Source organism: Terrapene carolina, unplaced genomic scaffold (genome assembly GCF_002925995.2).
Source record: "Terrapene carolina triunguis isolate 2854851 unplaced genomic scaffold, T_m_triunguis-2.0 Scaffold234, whole genome shotgun sequence".
Lineage (NCBI taxonomy): Eukaryota > Metazoa > Chordata > Testudines > Emydidae > Terrapene > Terrapene triunguis.
Window position 1 is genome coordinate 15,812,787 of NW_020664585.1, and position 14,660 is coordinate 15,827,446.

Consider the following 14,660-nt stretch of genomic DNA (forward strand, 5'->3'; position numbering starts at 1 on the left):
GCTTAGTGAGCAGTGTGTATGTTCTAAATCAGTGGTCCTCAACCTCCATACCCCTGGAGGTTCTCAAAGGTCTTCCACTGGATACATCAACTCAGCTAGATATTTGTCTAGTTTTACAATAGGTTACATAAAGAGCACTAACAAAGTCAGTACAAACTAAAATTTCATACAATGACTTGTTTATACTGCTCTATATTCTATACACTGAAATGCAAGTACAATATTTATATTCCAATTGATTTATTTTTATAATTATATGGTAAAACCTAGAAAGTAAGCACTTTTTCAGTAATAGTGTGCTGTGACACTTTTGTATTTTTGTCTGATTTTGTAAGCAAGTAGTTTTTAAGAGAGGTGAAACTTGGGGTACGCAAGACAAATCAGACTCCTGAAAGTAAAGATTCCATTACTTGATAAGTGTTTTGTTTGTTTCCTGGCTGCCTGACTTCAAAAGAACAATCCATTGAGGCAAACAGCAGCACTTTTCTATAATTTCATTTAAATCTCCAGTTTGTTCTAGAAAGCAGGTCACTGTGGGCCATTTGACAAGTCATTTTTATACCCCCTCATTAGAAATATGATAGGACATAATATTTGTCTCTTAAAAGAGAAATGCAGCTGCAGGCTCCTTTCAATGAAGTGCAGCTACTGGCCGTGTGAACTCTCTCTATTTTTAATATCACTGGATGCACAGTTTAGTAGACATCATGAAATAATGTCCAGACTAGAACTTTTCAGGGCAGTCCTACAACATAGCTAATGAGAACTCTTTTGCTTGGCAGGGCTGAGATCAGCATATTTATATAGAATTCGGGTCTGCCTGAACAAATCTGAGTTTTTAAATAGCCGAGCAGATGTTGGAAGCATGTCAAATTCAAGTCAAGTGACAAGGAAATCAGGCAAGTAATCAATTTTCAAGATATTTATCTCTTATGGGGAAGGGAAGGAAAAAAGATCATAAACTGCCATTAGATTGTTCACTCTCACCATCCTTCGTTCCTTCTGCTGACATGTAAAGGCAATTCCTCAAACTGCTATCAGTTTATTGGCCTGGACACAGCTATGAGATCATATCAAGCTGTATTTCACTCCAGTGATTTACTTCTTATTTACCATGAAAACAGGCACTACTCTAGTCACCAATAAATAAATTACAACTGTACTGGAGGCTTTAATTTATTATATACAAACCTCAGAAACGTTATCCTCTGAGACAGGTTCTCTTTTTGGATTAAGAACTTTCAGCAAAATTGAATATTGTATGAGTAGGAGGCAGTATAGTACAGCCGATGAACCATTTCTAGTTCCTTGTTTTTCCATCAGGTAAAAAGACAGGCACCAGTAGCTTAACAATGTCCCTCACCACCGCCTGAAGTCGCATAAGCCCTTTTTGGACCCATGCATTTAACCTTCAACAATGAAACTACAACCCTGATGAAGCTTGAAAAGCCAAATGGAATGCACAAGAAGTCACAAATAAACACCTTATGAAAGACCCAATGCAGACGATCCTTGGCTTTGATCTCCCATGAAGTTCATGGGCAACCCTAAACTGTATCTGCATAAACCATGCCAGATGCAGATACTTGCTGCAAAAATGGAAAATTAAATACTCTCCAGTGTGCAACTGCGGTATCCAAGAATGAACCATGGAACATATATCAAATCAATGCTCAATTCACAAATACGAAGGAGGCATCACAGCAATACACTCGGCTACTCTAGACAAAATTATCTGGCTTAATCTAAATCTAAATGTAAAATTATAGTTGTTGCTCTACATTTACAGCAGTCATATGAAGAAGAAGAATCAGCATTTTTCTTTTCAACATTAAGATGCCAGTTCAAAACCAGCCCAGGTTGATAGGAAAAGAGTTGATATAATCTCATGGCTGTTTGGGGATCACTCCAGTTCTCTACAGACAGATGTCCACAACGCAAAGACATGACAACTGGGAGCCTCAGCAGAGCACTGTCGATTGATCACTCCCTCACCCCTGGGGAAGTGCTGTTGCCACTTAAACTGCACCCGTGCTGTGCATAAGGACTTTGCATGAAAAATGCTAGAAAAGATTAATGAATGCATTGCTTGTAAAATGTGCCAGAGTGAAGTTTCTGTATTTTTCCATTTAAATTCAAACTTCACATTTTTCCATTTATAAATTAACATAGCTGTTTTCACAACTTATTCCCTGCTTACAGAGCCATTTGTTTAGTGGGAGGATATCTGAAGTTGGACCATCCCACAGCAGTTCTTTTTCCTTACTTTTATGGACAGAAAACATGCTTGAACCATATTAGGGAACTATGCTTTAGTTTAGGGAATCATGCATTAGGGCTTGTTTACAATTTGAAATTTACTAAAATAGCTATTGCAAAAAATTGCAAAATAATTAGTTCATGTGAACACTCTTATTCTGGAATAGCTATTTTGGTAAATTTCTGTGTATAGATAAATCCTAAGTTTGTGTATCTACCAGGAGTTAAATCATCACTCCAGTGTGGTTTTTTTCTGTCCATACAGGGAAGAATAAGTGATTTTATAACTTGACTTTGCCATAACCATAGACTCAAGTGTACTAGACATTTCTGGGTAGTCTCCCATCATTTCACTACCATTGGTTGGATTAAAGCACAGTTCCTGGAGTCACATGATTACTTCAGAACCTTAGCTTTCATTTAAAAAAGAAAACTCTTTCTAGCCCACATGGCTGTGAAGGAAAACCTTAAAAATGTGGAGAGTAAACCAAAGCAGTAATGACTCCCTAAGTCTGTAGAGAAGCATAAATTACTGCCATTCATCTTAATGGGTAAACTCAAATTTGCTCTGTCCTCCCTACACTCTCCAGCAACACCACTTCAGCAGAAAACTATAGAAAGAGGGCTCTCTACCACCACTCTTCATGTGTCAGTAGGGCCCCTACTACCACTCCAAGTCCTCTGCTAACTTGGATAAGGGCGGAGTCCTTTTCTCTTGGACAGATTCTGGCCCACCTAAATAGAAACAATCTATGGTGTGGAGAGGCCTACCCTGCCCAAAATGAGGTAGACAGGGCCACCACCAGCCCAGATGGTAGTTTGCGTGAATGACTCTTGCCACCCAGGGAGCAATGAGGACACAGTGTCCCCCCACATTTGTGGTGTGCTTAGGTTTTCAGATTGTCTTAATCTGGTCACAACCACCGATGCAGCTCCATTAATAATAGTAATAACGATCCTTAGTATAGACAGGGCTCCTATGTTTTTACCACTGTCACCTAACCCTGCTTAGAACAGGTCTAGACAACAGTAGCAAAAACGTCATTGAAATTTAAGAACCCTAACGTAGACACAGCCCATCTTATACAAGGTTAATTTTGCAATATTGACATGACCAAAAAACCCCAAATCTAAAGTTTGAATCTGCCGTTATTCTACATGAGAGTGGCTACAGAATGGTTTCCCTGGCTATTAGGAACAGAGAACTTTCTCGGGTTATAGCAAATTTAAATGTTGTGGCCATCCGCAATATTGTCTCTAACTTAGAGATTTTCCTTTTAATATATGGATTTCATTAAGTAACGAAACACTAGGCTTTTAAATTACAATTCTAACAGAAGACATTCAAAATTTGCTGACAAAACCAGATGGAGTCAGAACTCCCTCTCCACTTACATTATTGACAGATAATACAAATAGCATTTATTTTCCTGACAGCAAACAGTTATGGCAACTACTTCCAACTTAATAAGGCTTCTCTAGAATTGAACTCTAGGAAAGTTAATTAAAATTGAGCTCAATACTGTGTCCAACTGTATTGACATGACAGCACCCAGCACACTGAGCTTCTGGGCGCTGCGGTTATATAAATATTAAATACATGTTAGTAGTAAGTTATTAAGTCTTCAAGTCCTAGCATATTATCAGATAAATTACTTTTGTTACCTGTTACAAATGACTTCAATACTGACAGCAACTTTGAAACTGTTGATATTACAGAAGTTTCTATACATTCATATAAGGTTTGATCCAACTAACACCGAGACATGAAAAATGAGAATTCCTCTACTATGGTGATGGTCCCAGTATGAAATAACTAGCTCTATCCCATGGGAGACCATTGTCAGGTCTCATCTGGAACATTTTATACTACATGATATTGAAGAGTTAAGAGTCCAGACTTACAAGATTAATTTGACGTATATAGGGATTGCTTTAAAAGGAAAGTCTTTAAGAACTTAACATGTTTAACCTAAAAAACCTGCAAGAAAATAGACTTATGGTTTATAAACACCTCAATGGAAGTAGACCCCATAAGTAACTGGGTAGGAATCAGTTCATACTATGAGAGATGAAATAGGCCTAAGGTGAAATACAGATTAGATACCAGAAAGGGCTTTTATACTCACAAACACATTACGTAACTTAGGGCTTGTCTACATTACCCACTGGATCACGGGCAGCGATCGATCCAGCGGGAGTCGATTTATCGTGTCTAGACTAGATGCGATAAATTGACCCCCGATGGATCGATCGCTGCCCATCCAGCAGGTAATGTAGACAAGCCCATAGTGATATGCAACAGTGGAGGTCAGCAGTGTCACATTTCAATCTATACTATATGCTGCATCTAGTTATTAATATTTTGGGGGTATTTGCTGAAAACTAGGCATTATTTTTGTGAGGCAAAGGATGGATTATAGGCTATGATTCGCCATGTTTCTCTTTCTAGGTTAGACACTATACAAGTAGTAAGAGGTTGCACTTAGTATTACCATGCACTAAAGTGTTTGAGGGATTTTGCAGAGGAAAAATCTCGATTACACTATGTGCTCCCACTACGAGACTATTTTAAAAAAACAACACTAATACCCTCAGTTAAGCGCTTCAATTACCCTTCCCCTAACTACTCCTCTGCCCCGTTCCTCTTTTACATCCTTTCCCGTTCTCTGACTACTGTCCCTTGTCTTCTTTGCTGACTCCCAACTCTGTGCCTTTGCTCATTGCCACTTATACTCGAGCATCCAGTTAATGTTTCTCCAAGTCTTCTTCCCCTTATCTTCTTGAGAAATCTAAAAATCCAAATATTCCATGACTTTCCAGCTATAAAGACCATTATGGTGTATTATGTTGTAACTCTGTTAACAACTTTGACTACTGTTCATCATATTTTTCCAACTATAGTACTACCCAAGTAACAACATGCATCTTAGGTCAAGTGCTTGAGCATAAAAGTTGCTCATGGCTACATTATTTTCTTAAATTACAATGCTAATTTTAAAATTGAATCTCAGCTAAAAAAAGGTGCTTTTCACTTTTTGTCTTTTCAACCGCCAATCTCAGTGTTTTACAAAGTCATGCATCATTATTTCCATGTTGCAGGTGGGGAAACCGGGGCACAGCTAATTCAAGTTACTTTCCCAAGCCAATGGCAGAGTTGAGACTAGAACTCAGAGCTCCCAAATCCCAGTTTACTGTTTAAACCAGATACATCTAATAAAACTTAAAAAGATCAGATACATAGGCACCTCACAGATGACCAGGAACACTGGCAGGGGAGATCAACTGAGAGACTCGAGCTAACAGCAATTTGGAGTGGGGGCAGGAAGAGGTTGGGGGATGGGATGGAAAGAGGTGAGGGGTGGCTCGGGGAAAGGGCTGGAGTGGGCGCGAGGCCTGGAGTGGAGCAGTGGTCAAGGACACCTCGGGAACAGAGTAAGTCGGCGCCTATGGATGGGAAAGTCCTGGTTTGGGCTATATTGGAAGGATTTCAGATTGCCATTTTAGAAGAAATCAAAATAATCATGACTTAATTTGATCTACAGCCCAAGATTATTTGGTTTAATTTCGCCCGAAAAACAGATTTTCCCCCCATGCATTAGGAAGGCATACATGACCTGTCCTGACTATCTTAATTCATCAAAATTATGGTTGCAAATTCAATAAAGTTGTTAAAAAAAAAAGTAGTTTCTTCACTGAGGGATGTTAAGAAAAGGAAAAGGGAAATTGTAACCTACTTGGAATGCCTGTATTAGGAATATTCAGTAAAGGGGTTGAAGTAATGAGAGTGGTAAACAAGAGACATGATGAAAAAAAAGCTTTCTATTTATAATATATATAAACACCCAGGTTTTTTGCTCCCCCTTCAACATATCTCCGATACATATAAATCCTATTTATGGAATTTGGTGGATGCCACAAAAGATTTTTCTTCGCCTTCTATTAGAGACACAATAATAAGGATAGACCTTAGAAAAAACTGTAAACTATTTTATGACCAACGGGTGTATGTGCATTGGCAATATCATTACTATTTTAAAAAAAGAAGCAACATGGTATTTGCCATGGGTTAGTGAAAGTTCTGCTGAAAACCAGAGCTGGAAGAATAGTTTATGATGAGTAACTTGATGAATTTCCTCTTGTTTCCTAGATGGCAATGACAGATTCTCAAATTATAAATTAAGCCATTTTCATCTGTAGTTTGTCCATGAACAGTTGAACAAGTAGTCAAGATTCACGCTGTTCTGACTCGACAAACATCTTTTTAAATTTTCTGATTAGATGAGCTTAAATAAAATCAAGTTACCTGTGCAAATATCTGCAGTCACGAATATTCACTTATTTTGCTGTTTCAGAGAACATTTCTGTCAGCACACTCGTTTGTAAGAATACTTGCAAAAAAAGAAAACAACGGCCACAAATAGTCAAAGCAGATGTTTAAAAAACAGACACAGGAACTGCTGAAGTGTTCTTTCAGGAGCTACACAGTGATGAACCTCTATTTTCTTCTCCTGTTACTAGCTCCTCTGATCACTTGCTGGGATATTTTGTAGATAAGCCAGATGGGCTCTGTGACAGCCTCTCTGGCTCCAAGTATGAGAGCCATCGGCTCCCAGATGATTTTGTACTGGTTGGAGTCACTCTGCTTTCTGAGGATGGCTGTTTTATGGCTTCCCTGAAACCTTGATCCACACTACATTTGATTGTGTAAAGCAAGTAGCATATCTGAGCTGAGAAGACTTATGAGCATTATCAACAACCATCAGGCAAGAGGGAGAAAGTGTCTGCCATCTTTAGAAAAATCCCGTGGTCCCCATTTAGAGGGACCCTCAAATATTTCCTTTTGAGGGAAGGTGATTGGGAAGCTGCTGACTATTCACTTCCAGAAGCACTTGAACCCTGGCAACATCCTATGTAATTTCCAGCCTGGGCTTCTTCTGGGGAAGCATCTGTAGTTGCTGGGACTATAAGTCATCATTTGTTAATTTTAGATTAGGGCCAGCTCGCCATTTGGGCCAAACTAGACCTCAGCAGCTTCTGATATGACTGATCACATTCACTGAAAAAAACAAACAAACAATCTAATGAACATTGTGGTGGGTCTGGAATTCACTCAAGTCATACCTAGAAGATTGGCTCCTGTCAGTCAATGATGACAGACAAGCATTTGCAATCACAGAGGAATTTGATTTATGGTGTTCCAAGGATCTCTTCCTTAGAAGATGATTCAATACACATACTCAAACCTTGCAAGTGAAATCCTTTTAAACATGTGGCAGGGTTATTAGTATTGATATATAACTCTTGCCCTATATATACTGCATGTTTATCTGCCTCCTCGACGAATGTTTGGATAGTATTGCCTGTTCTCAAGCCTAGGAAAATAGAATTCCTGCTTAGAAATTATTATGAAATTTCATGTTCCCAGCTACTGAGGAGAATGAATGGATGAGTCAAGTTTTATGGTGTTACTATCAAACACACACTTTCCATGGAAACCTCACCTGAATCAGACATCTACAAAGCATTTTGTACTCAGGTAAGGAATATGCAAAGGCTGAAGCCATATTTCTCTCAACTGTAATACCTATCCTCATGATCACAGGACCAGATTATTGCAAGTCCCTCCTAAAAAGACTCCCAGCAGTGCTTCCCGTTCAGTTTACATTAGCTCATTTGCGCACTGCTTTGAGTGACTGATCATATTACATCCAACCTGCACTCTTTATATTGGCTGTCTTTAAGAAATGGATTGGCTAAACTGACACTTTTTTAAAGCCCTTAACTATGCACATTTACATCGTACCTGAGACCTTCCTGTGAGACTTACACTGAATGATACTTTATAGGGAACCTACCACCAGACCTTAGTTTGGCAGGCACTTGTAATATGGGTCTGACACACAAGTGCTGGTAGGTTACTACTCTCCATTTCCTGACTCGAGTCACATGGCATGGCCCAGGATTTCAAAATGTTACACCTCCGACAGTATCCACTGGCTCGTCATTAGATCTTCCTTCTTCAATTGTTTAGAAAAAGGAATACTATAATATACCATTTAGTTTAGCTCTCATGTCACTAAAGTAATGTTTTATGAAAAAGCCGTTATTGCTTAGAGTGTTGGTATTTCATAACTAAATAAAACGTTTGGCAAAAAATCAAATGCATATAAAACAACCGAAACCAATCAAACTAACACAGCCTATTAATAAGTACAGAAAAAAGTTACCTAAGATACAGGTAAGAGCAGCGAATCCCCACATGACAAAGGAGAGGATTATTCTATGTCTGAAGACATCTCTCAATTACTACCTGAGCCTCAATAGTATTCTGACCACAATTATTTTTTCTAAAATGTTCTTTCTGCACTGGCTCATTGTATCACCAAGAAGAATCCACCTCTGCAACCTGCATTTGCTGCTTCTGAGTTGTCAGACCATCAGCAAATGGGTGGGCATGTGTCAGCACACGACCGACAATCAGTAGCATTCAGTGAGGTCATAATTTTAGGCAGCAAACACACATTCTGCATTAACCAATATGATGAACTCAAGCCAGGAATTTTTAACCAAAATTACTATTAAAAGCAGTGCAAACACAGTACTACCACCTTTTCGCTATAGTACTATTCCTGAACTTGACGCCCACATCCCATTAACAGGGTCTGTGCATCAGTGGAAGCACAAATTGCTATAGCAGACTGTTGGATGAAATTTTAAAAGATAAGTAATAGGAGTGCCATAGGCTACATTAATACTAGAACTGACAAATTTGCCATCTACAGAAATTGCTATGTAGCCAAGAAAATATGGAAAACAAATCTATTTCCTTTTTATTTATTTCTCTATTTTCAATGTAAAATAACTCAAATTTGACAGATGCAGCAATGAAACAAATGAATTTGAGTGTGCATATCCCATTATTCATTGTGATATGTTTTCTTCTGGCTATTTAGTATATCTATGTTTTTGTATAAATATCAATTCCTTACAAAGAAATGCTGGACACCATAGAAGATCTTATTAATAAAAAAACCTGAATTCAGCTAGAGGAGCACAGTGCTCTCCCCTTGAAGGCAACATAGATAAATGTGGTGCTCAATAAAAAGGCAGAATCTCTTGGACTATTTTACAACTCCTTAGAGATTTTTTGTATGGGCTACTGGATTATTACACTTTTTTTATACTGTAAATATTTCATGGGCTAAGAGAATAAGGCAAAATTCGTTAGTATAGATCACAGCATTATGATGTGTAGTATCATAGTACATAGATCAAAAGTACAGGAAGGTATTATGTCTTTTTTAAAAGGCACCAACCATTTTAATGGCTGTTTTATTATTGTATAAACACAATATATTTTCAGATTACCAAACCTGTAAACTATAGTAGAGGGGCTTTCAGGAAAAAACGTCAAAATGATTCATATCCCCAGGGGTCTGAACAGGAAAAGAGAACTAAGTTTTAATGGAAGGGGATGAAAATGCAGAAAACAGCCCTTAAACACAGCTATAAGATAAGCCTGATCATAAATGAGACCTCCTGCTGAATAAGAAGTCACTACTGCCTTCCTTTACTGATGGCTTTTTGTGTGAAAAGAATATTAATATCTACCATCTGCTTTGAGATTCTTGTGACTGAGTAATGCAGTAATAAGATTCCCTGGAGTTTAACAAAAAAAGATGGGGAGTACATACAAACCACAAGGTCACTAATTCAAGACATCTGTATCTCATTGTTTCTACATTCCACATTTTTCCAGCCATGCATTTTCTATTACACATACCTCAACCATAAAGCTGCTGCTGCTGCTGCCGCCGCCTTATAAGGGGAATTGTTTTGTCAAATAAAATAAGATTGAGGTCTTCCAGGAGAGTTCTTAAATGGAGATGCTTCCAAAGTTTAGCTCAACGTGCCAGTCAGCTACTCTTTCTACTCTCATTTGGCTCTGACAGTTCTTTTCCTACTGTTTACAGTTACTCTGTACTGGAGCCCAGTGGCAGAAGCCAAGATGAAACATCATTGCAAGCATGATCATGAATATAGCACAAATGCTGGACAGGGCTTCCGCAGGCCAAGAAGCCTCAAACTGCCTCCCCCTTTTCCCCCACCCGCTCCACAAATATCAGTAACAATTGTGCTAGGGAAGCGATAAAGATGCAATTAAAATGATTGCAACCTCAAAATGCAAGACAGCCACATTTCTTATAAATCTCAGATCTGACAGTAGGAAAACAAACAAAAAAGAAAAAAACAAACCCCCACAAAACATATGCTAGTTTAGCTTCCCTCTCTCCTTAAATATAAGCAATAACAAATATTCTAGAAAGCATAAATCTTAAAGTGATATATGGCTGCATAGCAGCTGAAAGCTATTCTGAATTTATTGTTCAGAATTACTTCCTGACACTGACACAATATTAACAGTGTGTCCTTTTGCACATCTACCCTGCCTCCACACTCAAGGCATTATTGTTGTAATCAACAGTAATGTATCAAAGTGAAAAGTAATGAGGAAATAAAGTACAACACAGGGCATGGTTATCATGAGATAACCATACCCCGGGGACATCATGAGCTCTAATCTTCTAACAGGATGAATATTTTACATGTAACAATGCAGCCTGGATTGTTTTACAGCTAATATAACAGTGTGAATGCATATTTTCTGTGCAAGGAAAAAGAGATGAAGTTGGCAGTTTAAAATACTGAACAGAAATTTCAGCTGAGCTGTGTGGTTCACACAGATTAATCTACTTCTTTAGAATGTTCATGAGGTAATCAGAATGCTCCCTTTCTGTTCGGAATTTTTTTTGAAAAATACTTGCCATTTTTATACACTACTGTACATACACTACCAACAAATAAGATGACTGAGAAAGTATGGTCAGATATTCACAGCACATAAAACATTGCTCAGTGATTTTGCTGGCAGAGTTTCAAATAATACTAGTGTGGTGATGTTCTGTTTTTTGGTGGGGGGAAGAGCCTGAGGCCAGGGAGAAGAGAGATCATTTCTTTCATACTTAATTTCAGAACCTTTTTCTTCCTACCCACGCTGGTGTATGGGATGCTCCAAATCTCATAAAACTCTCAAATAACTGAGCGCTCAAACATCAGAGTGAACAATTCAATGAAGGTGGCACAGCAGGACCACAGACAGCTGGGTCCCTGTGTTCATCATTAAACCACAGGGCAAGGTGGCTTTACTGTGCAGAGGTGGGGATAGGATGAGGAATGTAAGAAAGCTTACAGAAAGTCAAGCACGACATCTGACTCTTCTTCCACTTGCCCAAAGCCTTCTGTATTATTCCCATACTGACCCCATTCTACACACCAAAGCCTCCTGGACTACTGCCTGGGCTAGTTACTAAATCCCACCCATGTAATCTCTCTGTTGATGACCAGGTTGAGAAAGGCATCCTGGGTTTCTAAACCTCACACGGCTACCCCTCTGATACTTGGCACCATGCAAGGCACTGAATTTAGCCGTATGAAGTGGAAATCCATCAACTTTATGAAAAAACTCGTACAGATAGACAGACAGACATCATCTTCCTCTCCACGTGCAAACAGATGAACATCATACCAAATGGACTGAAGGTAAAAAATCCATTGCAATCGACATGCTACACCGACTATGGTGAGAGATTGTGCCACACGCTCTCAAAGAAACTGAGGAACGACCTGATCAGCATCCTGTACAGCAAACAGGAGAAGATCAAGAATGAGCTCTCAAAACTGGAGACTCTCATACAAAACCAACCTTCCACACAAACTTCCACGTGGCTGGACTTTACAAAAACGAGACAAGCCATTTACAACGCACACTTTACTTCTCTACAGAGGAAAAAGGACCGTAAACTATCTAAACCCCTACATGCCACAGGGGGCTACAACAGTGGTACCCTTAACTCACCCAACAATATTGTTAATCTATCCAACCGCACACTTAGCCTGGCAGAAGAGTCTGTCCTATCTCGGGGACTCTTTCTGCCCCACCATCTCCACGCACATGATACAATTCTGCGGTGATCTGGAAGCCTACTTTCGCTGTCTCTGACTCAAGGAATTTTTTTAACACACCACTGAACAGTGCACTAACCCACAGAAACCCCGCTACTAACACTACAAGAAGAAGAATTCTGCATGGACTCCTCCTGACAGTCGAAATGACAGAATGGACTTCTACATAGAGTGCTTCCTCAGATGTGCACAGGCTGAAATTGTGAACAAACACCATCACTTGCCCCATAACCTCAGCCGTACAGAACACAACGCCATCCACAGCCTCAGAAACAACTCTGACATTATAATCAAAGGGGCTGACAAAGGAGGTGCTGTAGTCCTCATGAACAGGTTGGATTATGAACAGGAAGCTGCCAGGCAACTCTCCAACACCACATTCTATAGGCCACTATCCTTCGATCCCACTGAGGAGTACCAAAAGAAACTACACCATCTGCTCAAGAAACTCCCTGCTATAGCACAGGAACAAATCTACACAGATACACCCCTAGAGCCCTGATCAGGGGTATTCCATCTGCTACCCAAGATCCATAAACCTGGGAATCCTGGACGCCCCATCATCTGAGGCCTGGTCTACACTACGACTTTAATTCGGATTTAGCTGCGTTAATCCGAATTAACCCTTCACCCGTCCACACTACAGAGCCAGTTAATTCGAATTAAAGGGCACTTAAAATCGATTTCTGTACTCCACCTCAACGAGCGGAGTAGCGCCTAAATCGACTTTGTTAATTCGAATTAGGGTTAGTGTGGCCGCACACCACCGAATTACTGTGGTTAAAGTAATGGGGTAGTGTGGCCGCACACCACCGAATTAATGTGGTTAAAAACCGAATTAATGTGCTTAGTGTGGCCGCGCACAATCGAATTTATACAACCTGTTTCCCAAATTCGAATTATCTAAATTCGGATTAATCCTGTAGTGTAGACATACCCCATCTGAGGCGTTTGCACTCTTACAACAGGATTATCTGGCTAGTTGGACTCTCTCCTCAGACCCTAGGCTACCAGCATTCCTAGTTATCTTCGAGACACCACCAACTTCCTGAGGAAACTACAATGCATTGGTGATCTTCCTGAAAACACCATCTGGCCACCATGGATATAAAAGCTCTTTGCACCAATATTCCACATGAAGAGGGACTACAAGTTGTGAAGAACAGTATCCCTCGTGAGGCCACAGCACACCTGGTGGCTGAGCTTTGTGACTTTGTCCTCACCCACAACCATTTCAGATTTGGGGACAACTTATACCTTCAAGTCAGCGGCACTGCTATGGGTACCTGCATGGCCCCACAGTATGCCAACATTTTTATGGCTGACTTAGAACAATGCTTCCTCAGCTCTCGTCCTCTAGCGCCCCTCCTCTACTTGCGCTACATTGATGACATCTTCATCATATGGACCCACTGGAAGGAGGCCCTTGAAGAATTCCACCTGGATTTCAACCATTTCCACTCCACCATCAACCTCAGCCTGGACCAGTCCACACGAGAGATCCACTTCCTGTACACTACAGTGCAAATAAGCGATTGTCACATAAACACCACTCTATACCTGAAACCTACTGACCGCTATACTTACCTACATGCCTCCAGCTTTTATCCAGGTCACATCACACGATCCATTGCCTACAGCCAAGCCCTAAGATACAACCGCATTTGCTCCAATCCCTCAGACAGAGACAAACACCTACAAGATCTTTATCAAGCTTTTTTAAAACTAAGTACTCACCTGGGGAAGTGAGGAAACACACAGACAGAGCGAGACGGGTACCCCAAAGTCACCTACTACAGGACAGGCCCAACAAGGAAAATAACAGACTAGCCATCACGTACAGCCCCCAGCTAAAACCTCTCCAGCACATCATCAACGAACTGCAACCTATTCTGGAAAACGATCCCTCACTTTCACAGACCTTGGGAGGCAGGCCAGTCCTTGCTTACAGACAGCTCCCCAACCTGAAGCAAATGCTCACCAGCAACTACACACCACAGAAACACTAACCCAAGAACCAATCCCTGTAACAAACCCTGTTGCCTACTCTGTCCCCATATCTACTCTAGCGACATCATCAGAGGACCCAACCACATCAGCCACACCATCAGGTGCTCATTCGCCTGCACATCCACTAATGTGATCTATGCCATCATGTGCCAGCAATGCCCCTCTGCCATGTACATTGGCCAAACCGGACAGTCTCTACGTAAAAGAATAAATGGACACAAATCAGACACTAGGAATGGTAACATACAAAAGCCAGCAGAACACTTCAATCTCCCTGGACATTCAATAACAGGTTTAAAAGTAGCCATCCTTCAACAAAAAAAACTTCAAAAACAGACTTCAAAGAGAAACTGCAGAGCTGCAAT

The 14,660-nt window shown here is 40.1% G+C and overlaps 1 protein-coding gene across 4 annotated transcripts in view; it reads right to left on the reverse strand.

Moving 5' to 3' along the window:
- TANGO2 (transport and golgi organization 2 homolog) overlaps positions 1-14,660 on the reverse strand; it is a 79,957-nt gene that overhangs the window by 10,470 nt on the left and 54,827 nt on the right. The window lies entirely within an intron of this gene.